At 41.9% G+C, this 6,969-nt stretch overlaps 1 long non-coding RNA gene across 1 annotated transcript in view; it reads right to left on the reverse strand.

Moving 5' to 3' along the window:
• Nucleotides 1–6,341, reverse strand: part of LOC108550562 (uncharacterized) — a 34,573-nt gene extending 28,232 nt beyond the window's left edge. Inside the window, exons 1-2 of the long non-coding RNA XR_001890432.1 lie at nt 6,317–6,341; nt 4,824–5,010 (exon numbers count right to left, since the gene is read on the reverse strand). This is a non-coding gene — a long non-coding RNA (uncharacterized LOC108550562). The remainder of the gene's footprint in view (nt 1–4,823; nt 5,011–6,316) is intronic.
• Between the last annotated feature and the right edge of the window lie 628 nt (nt 6,342–6,969).

Raw genomic sequence — 6,969 nt, forward strand, 5'->3', positions numbered from 1 at the left:
ATGCCCCTACCTCCCGCGCGTCTTCGAAGCAAGAAAATATGTCCACGTTGCCGGGATTCTTTTCCTCCGCGATCATCCATGCGGAAAGATCATGTGCAGGGGCGAGCTATGCACGCGCGTTCTCTGCTTAACCCTTTGACTACTGTGGGCGCCTAAGAGAGCTTAGAAATCTAAAAGGTGCCTAAAGGTGCTCGAAAGTCCCTTTTGCTGTTAAATTTTAAGTATATACGGTAACAATTTAATACGGTAACACGAAGGAATAGATAACGTTGTTTTAATTTAGTGGAATATAATGTCTTGGTTATTATTTATTTATTTATTTATACGGGATTAATCCATTAGAAAAATTACAAGAAAATTATTACTCCATTCGGAATTCCTTAATAACAACAGCCAAATTACGTATGGATTCCCTCGCACCAAGGAATCCGAGGCAATGAATCTGCAGACAAAGCCTCTAAAGAAGCACTTAGTATACCTCCATCTGACACCATACCTATACCTTACCGTGACTATCAGAAAGTATTAGCATCTCGAATCAAACAAACTTGGAACCTCGAATGGAACTCTAAGAAACCAAGTAAATTAAGTAATAGTTCCGATGACTTCTTCGAAAATGGAATAGGAAAACCTGCTAACAGAAGAGACCAAGTCGTACTGAATAGGATCCAGATCGGACATTCCAGAATTACACATGAACATCTTCCAGTACCAACATCCCTTAACCATCGAACATACCTTATTTTACCGTAAGGAATACGAGGCTTCACGAACCCAGGCAAAGGTTCCTAACTCGATAAAAGAAATCTTCAACGACACTGAAAACGCCAATAACACTCTCAGATTCATTCAACGCAACAAGCAATTGTATGAATACATTTAGTACCTACACCTGACGGTTGTCGATGCGACGTTAAGCCCTCAATTAAAAAATGAAAAAAAGAGAAAATTATTACAGGGAGGTATAAAATTAATGGTAACAAATAAAAATAAAAATATACAAACAGACGAGATGTGTATAAGTATAAGAAAAAATATGTTTACAAAGAGGTGCAATGTAGCAGCTGTTTTATAGAATGAAGAGATTGGCTAGATTGAATAGATCTAGGATAGGATAAGTGAATAACCTACTGTTTTGTAGGTAAGAATGCCTTCTTTGCTATTTTTCATAGAACACGTGATAGATTATAGTCCCCGACGATAATTAGTACTGATTTGGTGTTAGAAATATATTATATCTTTCACTACTTGAACATATGATGCCTAAACAGAGAAGTCAGCACCTGAAGATAAATGAACAGCACGGAATTATTCGAATATACGATAATTTTTCAGAAATGCATATCTAACGAAAGGTTTCACCGTTCTCGGTGTACATCGCAAATGGATTCGTTGAAACCAAGAAAGGACAATCGGCTACATCACTATTGTCACGTAACTGAACTAATTACGTATGTCACGATATCTGTATATCCTGAAAGGAGTGGGAATTCGTTAGACATATGGAACCGTGTGGCTGCTGGGTCTGGATTTGTTATCGAGAAGTCGTTTGTAATAGATATGAAGTATACATTTGCGATAATTATCATTTAAGTGCATTTGTCCAGATTAAACAGTGCATTCATTCCGCCACGCATCAACAGAATTACTATGAGAATTACTAGGATAATATGGCTAGTGTGTTTCAAAGTCTGACATAGTCAAAGGTTCAATTCCTCCGTTGTTCCTGGAAACCCTTATCGTCCGACTCGTGCTTACGAAACACGCGAATGGATACGCGGGCACACCGACATTATTTCCCGCAGTCGAGGTTGGTGGTCATCGATGCAACCGGTCGCTCGCGTCACCGCGGCGCGGCCATGAAAAGTGCTCGCGAACTTCCGGTGTCCGGAAGCACGGGTCACGTAAGGAATCTGTGCACGAAATCAGGGAGTCACTTCTCCAGGGGCCTGCTTACTCGCAAGTACGAGTCCACGTGGTCGCGAAACCACGTCCTCTTCTTATCGCGAGGAGCATAAACCGCGATGGCTCTGTGCAGGCTGGTACAGATCGGCGAGAAGGATCGATCTCGCCGGTGCTTTTTCCAATCGGAGCCGATAGCATTAATATTTTATCGTCGCTCGCGTGGGAACGGGTCTCGCTTTTTCCGCCGCCAAGTGGAAATTCCGTCTTCCGCTCTATTCACTCGTATTCCGCGTGCTCTGTTCCTTTTTTTTCCTGACAACGAACGCGTAACTGCCGTTCTTTTTTCCCTCCCCCGGCCCTCTTATCCGGTTCCCTTTTCCGTCGCTCATTCGTTAATTGGTTTCTCTTCTCCGGGGTAAATATCGAGGCAGCGCTGTTACCGGGACAATTGCGCCGAAAGTTGGCGTTAGTAGGTCGACGTGCAAGCGTTACTCGATTTACGAACGATCAAACGGCGGTCGTGTTGCAGCACGACCACTTTTCCAGCGGATCCGATCGCTTTATCGACGCGCGCTCGCGCCCACCTGCGGCGACCATCTTGTTCTCCGGGCGCACGATCGATCCTCGCATTTGCGACGCAGAGTATCGAGTGTCTTTGACTTATTTCGCGACATGTAAACGGTACCATCGTAAGAACGTTGACGAGAGGGCTAGTTGGATCGAGAGCTAAGTGATTGATGGCGAGAAAGACGAGTTTCCGTGTAATATCGCCTGTAAAATGGCGGCTTTTTAACGCGTTAAACGACACGCCGGTTCCTAGGCCTGTGAGCGCTATGAACGCATATATATGGGTACTCGCACAACCATTCGATTTGAGCTATGAACACACATATGGGTTCTCACAGAATCATTCAATCTGGGGTATGAACGCAGTATAGTTTTATAAAATAAGAATAAAATAAGGAATTTCAGTCAGCGAAGCATACACTTCGTCGTAAAAGATAGACGATCCACAGCACACGCTTAACACTAGAACTATCGATCTTTAATGGGTACCTACTCTGCGTTGCAGGAAAGACGTCATCTGAGAAACTTGTAGGACCGAATCCCCACCAGCCCAACCATTCTAACATCATGGCAGAAGTAGAGTAAAACGCTTCCCTTATTGATAGAACTGATCCTTTCCTATTAGCCCGGTCATAGAACACCATGTGACAAGGAATGCGAACAAAGCAACGAGACAAAGTGAGACAAAGTGAGACAGAGACTACGCAAGAGCGTAGACTCATCCCAAAGCGTAGTAATGCTACCAATTCATTGTAAGCTAACTCTGAGATAACATTTCTTTCGCTGATATCTTACGCCTGTGTTAGCGTATCACGTTAACCAACTTGGAGATACTAGTTTTGGGAGTGTCATGGAAGATTGGGTATTACTAACGAGAGTATAGTCGGAGCAAGTGGAATACTCCTCTTGCCACGCAAACGAACGAGATGACTTCTTTCCTGCAACGCGGAGTAACTATAACCTGCACAGATTATAGTAATTTCAGCGGTACGATGAATATGAGTGAATATATTGATTACAGATCTTTCTTAATACGAGTTGATACCAATTTTATTCTTAAAGCAGGTGTATGTGTTCGGTGATTGCAAAAAGGAAGATTTTGGAACCAGTCATTTTGACTGGGTTGGTAGTTCTAGTGTTAACGTCGCACTACCTAACCTAACCTAACCTAACCGACACTAGACTCTCCGTTCAGGCCTCGTACGGCTCGGAAGGGCCCGCATGATGGCTAACTATGGCGTGAACGAAATTGTACGGAAAACCAGCATGGCGTTTAACGTGTTAACCTACGCTTCGTGATCGATGCGTATTTGAGTAGGCAAATTTGATATCTCGTTTCCATAGCACGAGGTTTTACGAGGCGTTTGTGGTAGTTCTAGGAATCCCTGCAAGTGACCTCCCGAGTTTCCGTTTATTATTTTCAGTCAATTGTATCCGTCGAAACTAACCAGCGTAATTTCGTTCAGAGACGACGTATGTTTACGAATGTCGTGTGTTGATAGAAGAGAGCGAGAGAAAAGGACGCGAGACCTAGGAAGAGGTGTTCTAACCAGTCGAGACTAGATCGCCGTTCAAGGCAGAGTGAAAGTGAAAATTAAAAGTGAAATTCGAGCAATTATTGCAGGTACGTATACATATATTATTTTAATTATTATAATTATTGATATTAAGTTGCTTTCTGTCTAAGTTTGTTCCTCTTCTACTTTTGTATAATTATTCTATGTATTATATATGTATATATTCGGCTAAAATTCCAACAATATGCAAATTTTTAATTGGGATTCTTTGGTTTAATCACCGAAAGAAATTCGGAAGAAGAACCGGGAAATACTAATATCGATAGGAATTCACTGATATTCAATTCACAAACGATCTTGACCATACTCAATGGCTTTTGTATAGACTACTATAACGTCGAGAATAGGGAGAATTTTATAGAATAGTTGACTTGGGATTAGGATTATTTTTACGTTCAATATCTAAGTATCTCGTTAGTAGGAATACTTCAGATTCTTAACCCTTTGCACTCGAGGACTATTTCGTTACAGAGAAATAGTAATTCGAAGACTTCCTGTCATAGAGTCGAGGATATTTTTAAAATGGTAAATGAGACATCATACGCAAATTAAAACGTTGAATTATTTTTCTTCGACATTCCACGCATTGTTAGGTAATTTTAAGTTTGATATATTAATTAACGTCGATCTTTAGAATCTGATTAAATGGTGACTGAGAGTCACCTCTCGAGTGCAAAGGGTTAATATATTTCATTAGAGAATGCGCGTTATAAAAATAGTGCGAAATCGCGTATCAGTGATAACGACAAGTAAAAACAGTATGTATTTACTTACCTTACAATTAACCGGATGTAGCCTTGCAATGTGACGTTGACTGTTCAACCTTGATTCTGGGACTGGATCACAGGTTCTGTAGAATCGCCTCCAACCATCGATTCAGGGAAAATCCATGCACGTGATTCCAGATATCCCGAACAGGATCTCGTAGACTCCAAACTGTATCGTATTGATTCCCACGTATCTGAAAAGAATTAGACGTTTCTCGTTAAATAAGACGAATTTTGTAAAATAAATCTTCATGTAACCCAACTCGATTATCTCGTAGACTCCAAACTGTATCGTATTGATTCCCACGTATCTGAAAAGAATAGACGTTTCTCGTTAAATAAGACGAATTTTGTAAAATAAATCTTCATGTAACCCAACTCGATTACTATTTTCAACGCCATATTTCTTCCCGTATCCTTCGCGTCGACTCTAAATCTATCACGAATGAGATGAAAGCACAGTAAAATGGGGAAATTGGAAATAATGAGTGATTAACCCTTTCGCTACCAGCGTCACATATATGTGACGACCTGATTTTCTTACTTGAGCTCGGCGTCACAAATATGTGACGGGTGTTCATTATCAGTTTATGACAATTGTTTGCACCAAATCGTGTTGCACACAGACGGATTATGTTATAAAACAATAAAATAGATACAGGATATTATTGGTCTGGCGACAATTATTTTTTTAAAAAAGATCTGGGCATCACAAATTTATGCTACGTGTTGTTTATCAATAATTTTTAATTGGTTGCACTAAGTGGTGCCGCAAGTATATTAACTGAGTTATATGTAGAGTTTTTATTTTGCTTTTCCTTTCCAATTTTATTTGTTTCCCTTTAATCAAATGTGTCACAGATATGTGACGACTACCAAAGGAATTATCTCTCTAGCCCAGTGCCACTTATGTGTGTCGGCTTATAAAATTACTAATTTCGCTTAGCTAGAACTTTATAGATACACCCCACAAAAATAAATGACAATTGGTATCATATTTAACCCTTTGCACTCCTTTGTCGAGCGTGACTCGACATTAGTTTTCATCACAGGAACTCCAATGTCGAGTTACACTCGTTCTTCGATTCCTTATTTACTGAACAGGAAAAGAGAAGATAAGTAACTATTTGAATTACTTAAATTCGAAATATAAATCATAACGATGTAACCAAAATTCTTTAAAATAAGTAGCAGTAAAGGAACCGGTCCTATAAAGTAAATTTCAAAGAAAATACTTAAAATAGTAGGGAATTATTGGCAACGAAATTGAAAAATAATTCAGAGTGCAAAGGATTAAATAATAAGACGTCTGGTGGCGGTTTTTCTCCTGAGGCTCTGGTAGCGAAAGGGTTAAGGCGATGAGTGACTAAGGCGACAACTATGAACGCGAAATTTTCAACGAAAGTTTCGAAAACGCTATGTTCAGAGCACGCCCGAGTGATTGGGAGGGCTGACTTTACCTATCTTTATCTATCGCAGTAGAAAATTCGCTGTATTTACCTGCGTATAACTTGTACGAGCGCGCACAGGGGACTAACCTCGGTCGTTCCTCGGAGCTCGCCATACACAATGACCGATGACTGCGTCAAAATCTATAGGCGTCGCTATTTACTCCCGCTCCGACGTTAGGTTCAGTGTTTACCCCGACACCCAGTGAAGCGAGGACGAAACAGAGCGACGAAAACACGTGGAAAGTTCTGGAAACCTATTGTACGGGGTTCCGGAACGAAGCGGAATCGGGTGATGCGCGAGCGCGCATAAGAATGGCGCGTGCGTCGCGCAGGCATCGGATAATGCCGGTTTGGAACGGGAAAAGGCATTGTTCCCTTTTCCCGGCGCAGCTCTCCGCGACATGGCACACTGGCTGACCACGCTTGCATACCGACGCATCTAAAATTACTCACCGGATGCTACGCGCGCCACTGCCGGTTGCGCAATCGACTCGTGCGTGTACGTGCGCGCGATCGCCGTAAGTCGCTTCTCGTTGTCCTGACCGTGCTCGTCATCGCTGGCCCCCTCTGCGTCCCGGGGCCTCGTGACCGCCCGTCCCGTCGCGATCGTGACTCAATCGCGAAGGCACGTACGACTAATTGCTCGTTTGCATGAGAAAAAGAGGTTTCCGGTGCTGACCGACCGATGCGGATCGAATTCAC

The sequence above is a fragment of the Eufriesea mexicana genome, unplaced genomic scaffold (assembly GCF_001483705.2).
Source record: "Eufriesea mexicana isolate 0111107269 unplaced genomic scaffold, ASM148370v2 scaffold2839, whole genome shotgun sequence".
NCBI classification, from domain to species: domain Eukaryota; kingdom Metazoa; phylum Arthropoda; class Insecta; order Hymenoptera; family Apidae; genus Eufriesea; species Eufriesea mexicana.